The following is a 17,587-nucleotide window of genomic DNA, read 5'->3' on the forward strand; positions in this document are numbered from 1 at the left end:
CTGTGCTGGCATCAAGCTTTCCTATTTCTTCTCTGTTCTAATGAAATTCTCTGGCTCATCAGTGACACAGGTGTGTCTACTTGGACAATGAATGCACAACACTGTATGAACACACTAAGGGGAAGACTGAAAGATACCTGGGTCAGAGGCTGGGAGTGCAGAAATTCAGCTATGTAAGGAGTGAAATCTTGTATTTCATTCTAATTAGACACACTGGATTTTTAGTATGGAGAAACTCAGCATGTATTACAATGTTTGAGAGGCTAAGCTTTTAATAAAGAGAAGGAAAAAGTATCTGTGCGTTAATACTTCTTTCTCAGACTATTTTACAATACCATATCTAAATCTAACAGCGATCTCTTTTTCTGTATGTAAAGGCTTTCCTTTTTCATAAGGGAATGGCTGAAAGAGGCTAATACTGTCAGAAGTTTTGGTGGGAGGAAGGAGCGTTTAATAGTATGCTTTTCAGAACCAGGTACTGTGTTTTCATGCCTGCCAACCTTAGACTTTCAGAACCCGGCATGAGTAACTTAACTGATTTATCAGATACATGATGTAGCTTACTTAAATTCTTGCTTCAAAATCTAGCATGAATAATCCCTCAGCTGTCTGCTTTAAATCACACAGGTGACAAACAACCTGTGTGCTACTACAAATCCTATACTAACAGAAGTAGACAGGTCAAGGTAATCAACAGAACAAAAAAAGCCAACCCAAAACTACAATAGATCATTGTTTGGAATCCTACCGACCTGAAAGTTTTGTCTTTTAAAGAACTAGATAGATATCCTTTTAGCAGACATTAAACATCTTCTTCAACAAGTAAAGAAAGGACCTAGCAAGTCACTAGCTATACAAACAGCTCCACTGCCTACACAGTGGAGTTCAGCCTTCGCAAAAACAGCTTTGAAAAACCGCAACTTGTTTTCCTAAGGCAAAGACTTTCAAAGTCATCACTTCCCACACTTACCCTATCGAAAGGAAGCCTGGCATTTTGAAGAAAAAATACCATAGTAATAATGCTTATTACTATGACAGACTGCATTTAACAAGTGAATAGCATTGTAAAAACAAAATACACCAAGCGGTGTGAACACATACACGGATGGCTCAGACCTACAGCTGACTGTGTAAGCTCAGGACAGCCTGACTGAGTGTGTCATGTCAGGCTAATTGCTCTGCTCTGCCACTGGCACAGGCAGCTCATGAGCCTCCCCCGACTCATGGGAACTCTGATGCAGAGCCAGCATTCCAACTCCATGCCCCTCTTGGCGGTTTTGCTATAGGGTTTATTTATGCAATGAAAGAGTGAAGAAGCCCATTCTCTCAGGCCATCTAACAACAAAAGTCATTATAACTTGGTCTACATTTTGAACCACTATGAATGCCTCTGTAATTCCCAATAGCAGTAGGCCAGTATTTTTAAACTAGGAAGTTGGTGCAACTCATTAAAATTTGACACAATCAATATAGTAATGGAGAAAATAAATCATCCTTCATCCAAGTCCCCCATTTTTTTTTCAGTTTATTTGGACTACAGTAATAAAGAGCCAAGAAATGTCAGGTTTAACTTCTCCTGCCCCACCGCCCCCCTCAAAGCAATAGCCAGTCTTCCTATAAATTCATACAAATTTAAAAGTTTCTGTCATCAGCACTAAGGGTAATCCTTAAGAACCAGTTTCAGCACTCTAAAACAGAACACAGTTCCTCTTAAAAATCTTTTTTTTTTTTAACTTTAAACTAGCATTGAGTACACTTCAGAACTAATTCTGTGTCTAAGGCAACAACTGCACATACAAAAGCATCCAGATAGGCTTACCCAAAACCAAGAACCTTAAACATTCACAATGACTTGGCAGAAATAACCAGGACATGAGCTGTCAATCTTAAGTGTCCTTGGTGTGTAGCACCAGTTGTAAAACATTGACTTTTTAAGCCTATGCGTAAGTTCTTAGAGAGGCAACAAAAAAGTTTTGAAGTTTCTTTGCTAGATTACAAGATTCTTATACGCCATTTCCTGAACAGAAACTAGACTCAACGATTACCCACATATATGATTATATGTGGATTACTTTTAGAATCACAAAAAATATCTGATTAAAAATCAGACTATAATCAGTATTAGTTGCATCATATTACTTTGGTTTTAATTAAGCAAAGAACACATCTACATCAAAGAACAAGCAGTGCTAGTGGCACTGAGCATATGCAATATTAACAGATTCTGTTAATGCAGATTCTGACTTTAGCCTTCCTCCCACATACACACATATTACCATGGTGATTTGCAAAATTTGCTGCCTTGGATCTTGGAACAGTACAGTATTTGAAATGTGTTCAGCATCTTTGAATAGATGCAAACACAAATTAAGTTACATTTAAAGAGACAATAAGCCACAAATAGTTTGATAAAGCTGTCTTTACAGAAGAACACTGACCAAAAAAAAAAAAAAAAATCGTAATATGACCTCAACCAGTAGAAACAAAGCAACAAAGCTTTCACATTATGCTTTCTGTCCCTGAAAGAAAGGGAACTTAGTTTAAGGATTTGAGGAAAAAAAAAATAGCATACATTCAGTAAAAAAAAAAAGCATAATCTAGAATCAACCATTATCTCTGACAATATCTGAGTAGCTATCTGTGGAAGGGTCACTTTCAGAACAATATATTTTCTTTAAAGGAATTCTTAATTTATGTACTATTTCGCTAAAACGCATACTTGTTTGGACTGTAACAGGTCTATGCCTGCTGTGAGTTTCCCACAAGCGGGATCACTCTTGATGCAGTTTCCTTTTGTTTATTATAATTTTCAACTGGAATAAAAAAAAAAAATATCACCTTAAGAAATGAGGATCATCTTACTGTGAATACATACATATCCTGACAACATAGAAGGGTACAGGACTGGGAGCAAGGGCAACGATTCTTGATTCTTTGTGCCCCAACCAAACAACAGGTTAAACAAACAAATCCACCACAACCTGCCATATCTGTATTGTCCTGTGTATACAGTGATAATGTCTCACACTTGTTTATAAGCACCTTGGGATACAACTAACACAGTTATGATTCTAATGAATAAATACAAGGGACAAGACTTCACCATAACTGCTACCTGCAGGTAATGACAAATATTACCCTTGTAAATGCATTATTGCAGAGGTGCAGTTGACCTTCACAGTCACAATTGTAATGTATGTAGGATCTCAATGACAGGTTGACCACTCACTTCATCATAGCCAGGGTTTAACTTGAAACACTTAAAACTGAAAGGCGTCCCTCACCACTCCTGCCAACTTCCTGGGAAAGGCCTGTGGTAAGCAGAAGCACCGCTTAACAATCACGCATGGGTGAAGAAGAGGCACCAGTGCAGGCTCTTCTTTAGAGCCCTCTCAGGAAGCTTGAAATGGTAGACCCTGGGGGACGGTCCATGTGGAAAAACTGCATTAGAATCAATCAGACATTTCACGATAGAGTAGCTGTACTGACATACTGGCCCTTCGAATTCGCCTAAGTCCAACTAACATTTTTCAAGAGCATCACAAGACTTTACCCATTAGAAGACAGCTTAGCAGAAAGCAAGTTACAATTGCATCATACAACAGACCTGGACACACCTAGATTTATCTTTCAGAATAAGTCACTATTTCAGCAGTAAAATAAGACGACTTGATTACACAGCAAACCATGGCTGAGCCAGTGACATGATCAGTGACATGCTCCCACTATGAGCAGATCACTTAAACATTTGTGTAAGATGAATTTTTGATAGAACAAAAGAAAAAAAAAAGAGAAAGAAAATAAAGGAATGCACTAGAGCTACTGACTTAGTCTTCCATTAGCCCCACAAGTTATTCCCCCATATGCTTGAGGACAATTTAAAAAAAAAAAAATCTGATGAGCAAGAAGTGCATGAAATACCAAAACTAAAAGCAATTGTTTGAAGACCACTCCCTGTTCCCTCCTCTCTCCCCTTAAAAATTAGCGGTTACTTAAAACAGGCATTTCTAAACCTTTCAGTCCACGGTAGATTGACTTTTTGGATATGTCATCATCAAAAAAACCCAGGTAAATTCCTGCTTCTGAAATACTTACACATACTTTTGGCTGGAGAAAAAAGTTTCTATCATATCTTGAATTTATACAGTCCAGGTGAACAGGGCTACTCTTAACATCAAACTACTTACCTCAATTTTAATTTTTTTTTTATTATCTCAAGGCAGAACAAACCTTATAAAACTCAGCTTATTAGAAAAAGACTTCAGTACGGAAAGTCAGGGCAAGATACCATTCACTTGAAGTGTAAAGGGGGGAAAAAGATAGTTGAGCTCAAATGAAAAATTGTTCTCGGGAAGCTTTAAAGGGGTAGGTGGAATTCCTTTAGCGACTGGTGTTTGATGAGAATAGCTGCATCACGTGGGGCCAATTAAGAGATGTTATCATTCAGCACAAGAGTGATTGAACATGAGCCATAAAATAAAAGCAACGAATAAATGTAACAAAAAGCTTTCTGCATGTAATATTTCAATACTTACTAGTATGACTGTTTTGATGAGGAAGCCAACTGAAGTTTATGAAAGTCCTATTTTTGCACAAGATTTTAAACAGTCAGTCTCCAAATTCAGTGGGTGAGTACAAGAAAGATGACAAAAGATCCCCTTCCAAAAAGGAAGTGAGGGTAAAGTGTATCAAGCCCTTACAAAGATAAGCCTGTACTTTATGACAGAAAAGGCACTAAGTTTAAGACAGAAATCACCAACTTCATTCAGAAGACAGACACACTTCCCTCCCCCCCCCCCCCCCCCCGAAGACAATCAGGATTTTGACTGGGAAGGCTTTGGTGACAACACACTTTCTATTCTGTGGAAAGAAAGTTCTCCTAAGAAAATATTTCAGAACTCTGCATAATAACTGATAAAGTTCAAGGCATGTAAAGTCAGAAAAAAAAAAAAAGTTGAGTTGTACAGTAATTTATAAAAAAGCACAAGACACCAAAATACCCAGCAAACAATGATGCAGTCTGTAATCAGTTGTTTGGTTAATGCATTGTTTTGCCTTTTTACTGCAATTTATATACTGATAAAACAAACAGCTCTCTGTTTTAAACTAAATGGTTAGACATACTTACAATATTGTATCTCTGCTAAAATCTTGCCTAAAAGTGCAACTGTAAGTACTGTAACTGTTTTGCTGTGAAAAATTGTTGGATTGGAGTGGTCATCACCATGTGTAATCTTCTCCCAGCATTAGGAGCCCTTTACTGTTTAGATGAAAGTTTCTCCTTTACTATGCTAAATATGAATTGTAATTTCTCCTGCAGCACCCCTCCTCCAATGTACAGGCAATGCTTTATACAGTGCAAAAACCTCATCATGGGCCATGACACTTCTGCTGCAATTTATGTATGGCGGGGAGAGGATTCAAACTCTGTCCAGTGAAGGACTGAGGTTTTCTAATAACCACAGTATCAGATCACGTGCTCAGGCAACTGCAATGCTGTAGGCCTTTGACATTACTAGATGTTGGTCTATACCATGATCCTTACTTTCAACATCAGCCAAATAAGCAAGCCATCCATCGAACACAACCCAGAGAGATCCATTTCAGCTGTTTGTTGGATATACGTTAACCATAACTTTGGAGCAAGCTGAACAGCAGTTCCTAGCTCTTCAGTCAGTGCAGCTGTTAGCAACTTGCTTTCCCATGTACCACTCCGATGCACTACTGCACATGCAGAGAGAAGGTATCAGTTCTCCCTCTGACATCTCATGACAAATATTACCAATCTGATTGGGCAGAAAGCTAACTAAATCAGAAGAGGAAGTTAATACAGTATAGTCATGTTTCCAGGAAGAAGCCTGCAAAACCTGCTGATGATCGATCGCACCGACACCTTATGTCTTCCTCCTTACACCTCCACCCTAAACCATTCTGTTAATGTGACATTGACAAAGAAGATGGAAGAGTCCTCTGAAGTAGGTCTGCACTCCTTTAACTGTGCCTTCATTACAGGCAAGAGAGTTCCTCTTCCTCTTGGAGTTGAGCAGAAGTGATCAAGAGAAACTTCTGTTCCTCTTGGGACAACAATTACCGTTGGACTAGTAGTTTCATCTCGCACATCCACTTCCCATCACACAAAAAACATGGAACTAGAAAGAGATTAAAGGGGTCCTCAGGCAGTTACCCAGCTATGGAACAGGCACTGAGAACAGACCTGCTCATACGACACTCACCAGCCTAACCTTCCTACATTCTCCTTGTTAATAGCAGCCAGCTTTCTCACTGCTAAACTTCCCCTTCAGTCTGCTCTTTACGTAAAACCCCTGCTTCAACACATTCAGTGCAGCTGGTTTGATTGCTCTCTTACCCACTTTCATTTGTTTCAGGTTGCTTGTGCCTCGAATTTGTCATTATTTCGTGACATCATCACTAGTCATGCAGTAAAACGAGACACTAATCACGCAAGACAGACTTGCTTCACCAAAATATGCTGAAACCTTTAAGTGACTGTGAACACTCAAAAGCCTCTCTTCAGATTTACTGACTTTTTTAAACAAAAAGGAATCCAACCCACCCATCTCAGGATCAGCATCCTTCAGAGAAGCATTCCTCCTCCCCCTCCCCCCTTTATTTTCCTCCCAGGCTTGGCTACAGGAAGGAACACCATGTCCCTGCTTTTCTAATGCATCTCCATCTCCAACTGGCTATTCAAAAATTTATTCTCAAAAAAAAAAAAAAAAAAAAAGGATTTTGTTGTGCAGTCATCATCATGTACACTTAGCTCCAGTATTTCTAATGCACCAGTAATACAACAAGACAGCTATAATATTAAAAAAAAATCCTTCATGTTAACCCTGCTAAGAATACTTTAAGAATTGATAAAATTGCATTAGAAGACAGGTGTACATGTACCAGCTACATTTGTGGAGTAAACAGCAGCCAATTCACTACAATCCTTCAGCACATATAAGAAAGCATTTCTCTGACTTTTAAGGTACCAAACAGTGACTAACACTTTCACATCACCCTCAGTTCTTTTAAAACCCAGTTATTTGCTTTACAGGCCAATATTAAGATTAGGAGACACAAGACAAATAATATTAAACAGATATGGTAGTTACTAGCAAACACATTTTAATGAATACAACACAGCAAGGTACAACAAGGCTCTACGAAGGGCCACACCAGCTTTCACCCATTTTCTCTATCTGACCACACAGAGAGTTGTACAGTGAGAAAGAGATACCCAGAGGTAACGCGGTGACCAAAGATAACTGGCTCATTCAGACACATGTTTATGTAAGGCGACAGTCTTTAATGCAAGCTAGAACTGTATCTAGTAAAAACACTTGCTGCAGTAATGAATTTGATGATAAATTGCTATTCAGTTCCTGGATTCATGTTGTCAAGCGTAGTCAAGAGCTGCAACCAAGTTGCTGACAGCTCATTTGAATAGTCAAAGTATCACTCAAAAGTAAGTGAAAGTTAGTCTTTTTTTAATTCTATACAAGCACTCAGCAACACTGACCAGAACCCGGTGGGTTTCTCCACACAGAGCTAACACGAATCATGACAGAGTTTGCAAAACAGACTGTCAAGAGATTTTCTTTAGCAATATGATACCTAAGCTTACATATAATTTGCCACTCCACAACAAGCTAAGTTCACCAAATATGAAACAAACAAAAAAAAACCAAAAAAAAAAACCTGGAGACCTGCAAGAGAGGTACTTCCAGGAAGTAAATTTTTTTTTCCCCCACAATACTAAGTAATTTAATTCCACGTTATGCTTCATGCCTAAAGGTCGGTCTATAAATCACATTAAGCAAAGCAAATGTCTCAACACTATTCTTAGTAGTTTGAAAAAAATTCTTGAACTCCAAGAGACTGCCACCTCAGTCATATACCAGAGAACGAAATATGTTTTCCTTGTAATTCATGTCAATAATGTAAAGAAAAAGTGTCTTTCCAATAGTGTATTGTAATTCTACAATGAAATCCTAACTGAAGAGACAAAAAAAAGAAACACCTTCACACCCCACCTTTGAGGGTCAAAAGGTCTGACACAAATATCTAAAGGGTTTGTGCAAGTTCACTCTAAAAGGCTTGCTCAAGTTACCAGGTGTTACACAGACTTCTCCCCAGTGTACAAGGAGTTAGAGCAGCAACTGCTGATTAACATTATTTCACCACCACAAACTATTATTCCTTCTAGGAATGTAAGAGAGTGGTGATTACACTTCTTGTTGGGGAAAAATACGAAATGAGACATTTAACACTTCTTGTTTACTATAATGCCTCCACAGGAAATGATCTGATTTCTCGACACTACTCTAGGGTTAATGTTTTACCACTGCAATGAAAGCGCAGATACCTAGGTAAAAAAAGTCACAGTAAAATATTTAGAAAGCCACTTGAAACACACACTCAATTTCTCTTGTCCCCTTCCTGTTTTTCTAAATCAGCTCAGCTATTTTTTGGACAGCAGAAACTATGATGGGATGTTCAAAACATTTCTAATTGTCTTTTTCCTATCATGACAAGCCACCATGTCCACAAGGCTTCCCACAGCCTACCACACTGCAGGCCACCACAGAACTTCCGACACCCTTGCAAGGTCAGAATTACTAGCGAGCTTCAAAACAATTTGTCTGGTTATATGACAGCATAAGTAAATTGTCAATTATTTTTCAGTGAAACAGCCTTTAAATCAAAGACAACATATGACACAGTGGTAACATTTCTGGACAAGCTACCCCCAACAACAGAGTTCTTCATTCCTCTGATGGTTTATAGACTGTACACTGTAATTTCTGACCTTACAACTTCAGTCTAGTTACACAGAAACTTCACCAGGAAGTTTCTTGAACACAGTGATTCTCTGCTGTTGAAAGGATACCAGCCTTTCCTCAAAGCAGAAAGTGTGTAAAGAGTATTACCCATTAGCAAAATAATTTGAGATATCCAGACAGCTATATCCAGATTCTAGCTTCTCTCCCAAGCTAATGGGAGAAATTAAGAGAGCAGTGATGCAATTATTGACACACAATTAAATTTATGTACATACTAAAATTTATACAGTGAATTATCTCATTGCTGATTTGAGCTGCTACTTACTTCATTAGTGGTTGTAACCATTTGCTTGATCACTTTCTACAATTTTATCTACACTAGTCCCCTTTCACCCTTCAAAGAAAAAAAAAGTATTACAACAGAAGTTTAGTATTACATCTTTCAAAATTGTGTCTATATTTAAACACCATAAAAAACAACTTTCAGAAACAACTCTACCTTCACTGAGCTATTATTAATCAGATCACATAAGCAAATTAATTGACTGAACATTTCTTATGAGTGAGGAAAAAATACCATCTAATCTCAATTACTTCAGTTAAATATAAGGAAACATACTAGTATTACACTTACATGTGTTTCCTATACCTTGACTTAAGCTTAAAAGGTGGCTGTCAGGCCTTGAGGATTAAATCAGACCCATAACTTGAAAAATTCCTAAAAAAGGAGCTTAAGGCACACACCACACCACCACGACCACCCCCCCACCCAGGCTTTGCAGATTTTCTTTACTTTTCTATTTTTTAACCAGTCATCACAGTCCAGGAGGGATATATTTGCAATAGGGGTGGGAAAAGCCTGCTTATGGTTTCATTTAAATTACTTCTGAAGTTTTTGTCTCACAAACGTTAAATAATTACTGCATTCATCCATCCAAGTTCAAAAACAAAAACGGAAGACTTACAGTTTAATGCATACTCAGAGTTAAAAGTCACAGGACATTATCTTCTCCCGGCCTATGAAAGTAAGATTTATGATTGTGGTAAGAGCACAAGGTTACGCACACCGAGTAACTGCCTGAAAGCCGAACGCTTAACCCAGCAGACAAGCGCCACATTTCAAAGCACCGCGTTAAATACGACTTTACCTCTCCGCGGGCGCAAGGAAGCCGCGGCTGTAACACCCCAGCGCCCACCCACCCCACCCCGCCCCGCCGCGGCCTTCTGCCCCTCCCGCCGCTCTGCGGGACTCCCGCCCAGGGCTGTCAGGGACACGGGTGGCCGCAGCACCCCCGGCAGCCCGCCACGCCCGGTGCCCGCCGCAGGCCGAGCCCAGGCCCCGCTGCCCTGCCGCTCCCGCCGCCCGCCCACCTGCTCACGGCAGCACCTGCCCTCCCGCCACACGCTCTGCCGAGGCGAGGGCGGGGGGTGGAAACACGAAGAAACAAACAAAAAAAAAAAACCCTCGTCATCTTTTTAATCGCCCACCAGCAAAAGCTGTTGCTTGCTCCTTTTTGTCCCGGTGTCAGGCGGGATTACCGCTGAGCATCCCTCGCCGCGCCCGCGGCACCGGCCAGCCCTTGCTGCCCGCTCCCCAACGCCCCGCCGCCCCCCGGGCACCGCGCTCGGCCCTCCCTCGCCGCTGCCCGGCCGCGGGGCTGGCGCTGCGGGAAGCACCGGCGGTCTCAGGCGGCGGAGGGGCAGCCCCCACCCCACCCCACCCCACCGCCCTCCGCCGGCGGCAGCCCGAGCCCCTGCGCTCCCCGCCGCCGGGGAAGGGAGCGGCCGCGGCGCAGCCCGGCCCGCCGGCAGGTACCTGCCCCGCGGGCGCGGCGGGGAAAGGGGCGGCGAGAGCCGGCACCCCCGCACCCCTGCCCCCGCCACTCACCGCTGCCCACGGCGGCGCCCGCTCCTTTGTCTGGCCGCCGCGCCCCGGCACCTCCGTCCCCCGCTGCCGGGCGCCCCGCGCCCCCTCCCCGCCGCGCTGGGGGCGGAGGAGGACGCAGAGGAGATCGGCGGAGGAGGCCGCTACCGCCCGGCGGTCACATGCAGCGGGCGGGCGCGGCGCAGGCCCCCTCCCGCGCTCCCGGCCGGCGGGGTCGGAGGCGAGGTAGGGGCGGGGAGGGGGAGGGGGGGGGAAGATGGCGACCTCGGCGTCGCGGGGAGGGAATCCCCAGGCCGGCCCGCTCCGCTCCTCCGCGCTGCCGGCTGGGTTGGGCGCGCCGGGGAGGGGAGGGGACAAAGGAGGCCGGGCGGCGGCGAGGACGGCTGCCGCTGCCCGTCAGCCCCGCCGCGGTACCGCCTGCTCCTCCTCCGCCGCCGCCGCGCATCCAAACCGCCCTCAGGGGCCGGCGCCGCAGCGCCCCCTGCCGCACCGCCCCGACCGCCCGGGCGCGGCGGCTCCCGTGAGGGAGCCGCCGCGCCCGGGCGGTCGGGGCGGTGCCGGCCGTGGAGCCTCCGCGGGCCTTAATGCGCACCCCGCTGGGACACCGGCCCCGGGGTTGAGGCGAGTGTGGTCTCCGGGATCATCCCGGAGCCGGGGGGAAACCGGCGGGGTCCCCTCACCTCCTGAGAGGCTTTCCCTCTGCCTTCGCTCCCTGAGGAGATAGCACAGCCCCGGGGCAGTTAGCGCAAATGGCTGAGCGTTCCTTAGCCGGCTGTCCACGCTGTTTTGTGCTCATGTTTGTGGTTTTTTGGGATGAAAGCAGTGAGAGCGGGGCGCGGATGCTGGTGCAGCTGGGGTTGGACCGCCGGGAAAAGAGAAGGGGCTCTGGCTTCTTGAGGCCCAGCTGCTGACAGCAGCAAACCCACTCTGCGCGTTGGCAGACGTCCTGCGTTCACCCCTGGCAGTCACTTCAGTCCGTGACAGCAATGTGAACCTGACCTTGCTGAGAGGTGATGGAGAGGTGCTCCGCACCTGTAACTACTGATCCAAAACAGGCATGGCATGGCTACGACTCCTTCACTGTATCAAAAGAGGCATGGCACGACTACAACTCCTTTACCGATTCAAAAAAGGCATGGCATGACTACGACTCCTTTACCGATTCAGAAGAGGCATGGCACGACTACGACTCCTTTACTGATTCAAAAAAGGCATGGCATGACTACGACTCCTTTACCGATTCAAAAAAGGCATGGTACGACTACGACTCCTTTACCGATTCAAAAGACACGTGGCACGACTACGACTCCTTTACCGTTTCAAAAAAGGCATGGCACGACTACGACTCCTTTACCGATTCAAAAGACACATGGCACGACCACGACTCCTTTACCGATTCAAAAAAGGCATGGCATGGCTACGACTCCTTCACTGTATCAAAAGAGGCATAGCATGACTACGACTCCTTTACCGATTCCAAAAAGGCATGGCACGACTACAGCTCCTGAAGAGAGCTCTCTCCACTCCATTCCACTGGGCCATATACTGCCTTTTAAACAGAAAAAAAAAGGGGGGGGAAAAAGCTAAAGCTGGCAAGCGTGACTCAAATACGAAACATGATGAACGTGCAAGATCAGGCATTCCTCACTGGGTGGCAAAGTACGGCTGGCGGCTCTACCCAGTGACACCTTGGTGCTGTCGAGCTGCAGTTCTCCACATAGAGATGGGCTGCCACCCTCCTCCTCCATCCCACCTGTGCGCTACTTGTCCTGCTTTTGCACATCATCCACAGTTCAGCGGCAGGGGTTAAAATGGAAAACGTACCAGTGCTAGCAAGTTGCCAGTAAGCTGAATTTGGACGGTATCACAGGGAAAGAGATTAGAGAGACCAACTGTAGAGTGGAAAATTTCCTGGTCTATACCTGAATCTACAAACAGATAAAAATCTGCAAAACCATTATGAAATGGTCTGAAAAGGATATCAGGCATTTAAAAAAAAAATTTCAAAAACTTTTGATCTGTTTTTAGTCTGTATGAATCCATGACATTTACACTTACTAACAATATAGATTTCTTGTCGTTAATAAGACCTGCATCAGCTGACAACACGGTTGGTTTTTACTATTTTTCCAGACTCTTTTTTCTTTTTTTTTTTTTTTTACAATTTTGCACAGTTTTCTACAAGGTCTTTGTGCCCAGTGTGCTCAGCTGTGGTTACGTCTAATTGGCCTCCAGAAGGACACAGTGTGAGGGGTGTCTGCATCAGGGACGCCCAGCCACTGATCTCCCCTTGCACAACAGGCACCCTGAAAACTAGTCCCAGCCCAGTGCCCTGCCAGTGGCGTTTCGGCTGTGCATGTTTAGATGATGAACACCCTTATGTGATGCCTGCAAAGAACGGCTGTGATGGTTGCTTCCATTCTGCTTAAGCTTCTCATTACTGTTAATGGACTTCACTTCACAAGAATCCTGTGATGTAGAGAAAGTATTATTATCCCCACTTTCAAGATGAGAAATTGCAGCATAAAGAGGCAGTATAGCTTGCCTCAGGTCATACATACAGTATGTGGTAAAACCAGAAACTTAATCCAGAGTTTGGGTGCAGATCCAGTCAGTCTAACCACAAGTTCATTTTCTTTCTCAAGCTCTGTTTCTCAGGACTCCACTCCTGAAAAATTATTGGGAGAAGAAGCAAAGCAATATTGAAGAAGACATGCTAACAGAAATTCTGTTGAGCTCCTGCAAAAAACTGTGTGGTTAAATGGAAATACTGCAAGTAGGAATATTTACACACAAAACTTCTGCAGAAACATTATCCTGGTGTGGTAAGTATACAAACCAAGAGGGGGAAGACTATGCAACATGTCACTTCAGTATTGTGTGTTTAAGACATGTAATGTGAGTAAGAACTTCTAGCTTTTATTGGCCAAATTTCTTGCAGGAGCAGGTGAATCACAGGAACGTCGCAGGAATCTTAGGCCAAAGCTGCTAACACATTAACGATTCCCATGAAGGACTGTCCACATTAGGAATACCACTGTATTTATTCTAAAGAGTTGTGGCATTTTCATCAGAGCCTGTGGTAACACATCATTTGAACTGTTCCCCATAGCAATTCCTCTCAAGGAACAAAGATGTGTCAAGTGCATGCATCCACAGTCATCTATGTTAGATGGTCCTGGTACATCTTCAGAGTTTCGGGCATGTCCCTTGCCACGTGTCTCAATAGATACTAGACTAGAGTGCCTAAAAGCACATTGTGTAGCCCGGTAGCATAAACCAGTAAGAAGCCAACCTCTCCAAACCAGGTGCAGCAGCAGAGTGAGGAGATTCATCTACATTGTGAAAGCACGTGCCGAATACTTGTCAGAAGGCAGTCATGTGCCAGGCGGCTTCTGGCAGCAATGGTACGTATTCAGCTGCCATAGTTACTAACAAAGTACTGATCATGTTGTGTGTGACAGCAAACTGCGTACAGAGCCAGCCATGCTTGCAAATAAACTAAATTAACCCTTCAATAGATTGAACTGAGTTGGAGAAATGTGCTCTGACCAACAGTTTGTACTTTGCTTTGTTACTGTTAGTTCCTCAAAAGCGCAGTCACGGTGTCTTTACCACTTCCCAACTATCTCTCTTGTGTCCTGACTAAATACTGACCATTCTGCTGATCTCTTTCCCCAGTGACAGTCTTGCCCATATTACTGACTGCTTTTACTGATTACTTCTTCCATATCCAAAGTTAGGCAAGAACTTTATCTTTCAAAAACTTTTTCCTCTCCTGTTGTCCTCAGGGCCTCATGCTGAAGCATGAAAAAATGGTCAGGCAGAAATAACTCAATAGTTATATGAACCTTTGATGATAAATTACATTCTTCCCACCCTGTGGGCCAGAGTGCTTGCTAGTTAGCATACCAAAGACAACAAACAGAAATCCATCATTGCTGGCTTTGATGGTGTCTGTGAAAAGATTGCTTTTTAAAAGGGAAAAATTATTTTATGATTCCAAAGTTAACAATGTGTTGTTCCCTTTTTTAAATGAACAATAAAATGAACACATTAGCTGTGACTAAATAGCAGTGTGTGGGTATAACACTCATAAACACCATGGGATTCCTCTATTTCCAGTGTACCCATATACAAGTCAGTGAAGGTGTGGATCAGCAATTATAAGTAGTTAGGGCAGCTATTCACTGAACTGTGTTAGCTGACCATACCTGCATTCCTTACCTGTGGCAGCTGTGTACCTTCATGACAGCAGCTTAGGCAAAGGTGTTCTGTTTTGCAGTCGCCACAGGCAAGGAACCAGGAGCACAGGCTGTTAATGTGGCTCAGCTAACAAGAGGCAACGTGTTACGCTCTGCTCATTCACTTGGTTGCAAGGGTCCGTTGATGACTAGCGCTGAAGGTGAGTCCGGTCATAACTACCAGCTTTAAGAGGAGCTCACTCAGCCCAATAAGTTGGGGTGGTGGGGATGGAAAGGAAAGGCTAGCTTCTTACTTGTCTTCTCCTCTGCTAAAAGAGGAAGCTACTGGGGATGTTCACCTTCCAGTGTTTTCTCTAAATGGTTCTTCCCTGTGAACAAGTCGGGGTAAAGGAAAAGCTTGCTGTTTCCAGAAGTGGCAGAAGTTTCACCTGTAAGTCCCAGCAAACTCTCTGAATCTGCAGGCGTTTTGGATACAAGCCCCTCTACGGGGCCTGATAACTGTCCATGTGGAAACTGATGCACCACACCTGCTCCCTTATGGCTTTATAGCTAGCATATGCCTTTTTCTGAGTTAGATCCAGAGACCTGAAACACAAGCTGAGGTGCTCTTTCACCAAGTAGCATGAGGTAGATTTACCACTCACCAAGAAAGTGTGGGGAGAATGCAAAAGAATGTGTGTCCTTTTGACTAAGTCACTTCTCACTCAACATGTAAAGACCTGAACTTGGCAAAGTAGCTCAGAACTTTTCTGCATAATAAGAAGATCTTTGAACACAAGAAGCTCACTAAGTGAAAATCCAAAGGGATTTTCTCTGATAATAGTACTGTTTCTGTCAGAAAGGAACTTTGCTAAATAGCTGCAGTGATCTAGTTGCTTCATCGTGAGCCTGCAATGAAATCTCTGTATGATACCTTCATTCATTGTCCTTTTTTCCAACAGAAATGCCACCCCACAAACAATAGCATTTTTTACACTTGCAAGAACCAGGGCTGGTAATTAAGTTTCTATTTCCTGTAAATTCCCTTAGTTTTTGTTCTGTACGTGTACGTGGCTTTTGAAAGTCGTAATTATTTAACATGCATCTCTTGTTTCCTCTCTCACCCTCTGGCTGTCTGGTGTGTTTAGGTTGCATATTTCTGTTATGTTTGTGCTATGTGTGCACATTGCCTGGTATTAAGCAACTCCCAATTTGTTTGGCTTTTCTACTTGCTATTGTGATACAAATAATAAATATTTCTACACTTTTAAAATCCATTATTATTTCAGAAGCTCTAGGGATTAATTTTGTTTTCCTGTTTATGAAAATACTGTTTTATTGGTTTTACCAGAGATTGGGGGCATTCTATTAGGCACTGTAAAAAGCAGACTTTGCATTTTACAGGCTTTGCAACATGCTACTGTGAAACTGGGTAGAATGGTCTGGAAATGGGAAGAAACCCCCTGGAATCCTCTGTGACATCTAGTTTTTCTCACCATTGCTGTTAATATTCCTAGGTGCCTTGCTAATGGCAGGGAGAGTTTTACAGACTTATCTCATTAGTGCTGCTGGCTAGGTTGAAGTATTTTCCTTGGAAGCTTTTATTCATCTGGAAAAAAGTCTTCTCAAGTCAATAGGAGCTGTGGGTAAGTGACTGACTAGGTCTCTGAACCATTTACAACCATCCTTCCTAGCATCCAGCCAGCACTGCAAAAGCTGACATTGCTCCCTTGTTTTTGTTCAAGTTAATTTTCTTCTTCTTTTTTTTTTTTATTTTTTTAATTGCTACTTCCATTAAAGATTTATACTCACAGGTTTTTGAATGAGACCGTACCAGCCTTGTTCTGAACGGCAAACCAGGTGGACTCACATTCTCACTGCTACTAACCTGCCTGTCCCTGCAGCAAAACCAGCTCGGTTTAACTAAGGAACAGTGACAAGATGGCAACTCTTCAAACGGTAACAATATAAATCCTCATTGCTTTTTCTTACTTTAAGCTGTTCAAACTCATTTTGCTCCCCCTCCCCCCCAAAAAGGAACATGGAAATGAAACCAGCATTCCTAATACTTTCAGAATAATTCTATTTCTGACCATAAAAAAAAATACAGTAGGATACTGTATCTGGTATCAGAGGTATTTCATGCTTCTAAGGTGAATTCTGTCCTCTCCATGAAATGTTCTCTTGGTTCCTAAACACAGGGAAGTACCCCAATCTGATGCTGACCTTAGGACTTGAATGGCTTAGTAGAAGACATGCCACTGTCTTCAGTGAGACCAGTTTTTTACCTTGTATGCTCAGCTTCCTAACACAGTGCTTTTTGTGTCTGGGTCTTTTTTCTTTATACCAGGAGCTTCCATATTCAGTTCCACCTTGTAAATTTTTGTGTATCTTTTCCATTGCTTTTTTTTTCCCCCCTATACTGTACAGCGTTTATTGTAGCTAGTTTAATTTTGTTATTTGATTTTAAGCAAGTGAACAGAATCTTATTCAGCTGATGGATAGGTAGTACTAAGAGCCGGCAAGCAGCAGCATTTGGCTGTGCTGTCAGCTGCTCCATTACGATGCCTTCCTTGTTTATGTAACTGGCAGTAAGTTGCATCATTGCATCAACACATATATTGTTGGTATTTTTTGATCTCTTGCCAACCTGCTAGATTAATTTGGAATTGCTCTCAGTCCTAGGCCACCAAAGATTGATGACATTTGTTTTCAACAGGACATTC

At 43.1% G+C, this 17,587-nt stretch overlaps 1 protein-coding gene across 5 annotated transcripts in view; it reads right to left on the bottom strand.

Moving 5' to 3' along the window:
- LOC104036471 (CDC42 small effector protein 2) overlaps positions 1-17,587 on the bottom strand; it is a 107,641-nt gene that overhangs the window by 78,574 nt on the left and 11,480 nt on the right. For 3 of the 5 annotated variants that reach the window (XM_075726380.1, XM_075726378.1, XM_075726376.1), the window contains exons 1-2: positions 10,681-10,720; positions 9,758-9,809 (exon numbers count right to left, since the gene is read on the bottom strand). The exons of 1 other annotated variant lie outside the window; for it this stretch is intronic. The gene's annotated coding sequence lies outside the window, so the exon portion shown is untranslated. Of the gene's footprint in view, positions 1-9,757; positions 9,810-10,280; positions 10,297-10,680; positions 10,721-17,587 lie in introns of those variants that run through there. One more of the 5 variants, XM_075726377.1, reaches the window with a different exon arrangement.

This window comes from Pelecanus crispus, chromosome Z (genome assembly GCF_030463565.1).
Source record: "Pelecanus crispus isolate bPelCri1 chromosome Z, bPelCri1.pri, whole genome shotgun sequence".
Lineage (NCBI taxonomy): Eukaryota > Metazoa > Chordata > Aves > Pelecaniformes > Pelecanidae > Pelecanus > Pelecanus crispus.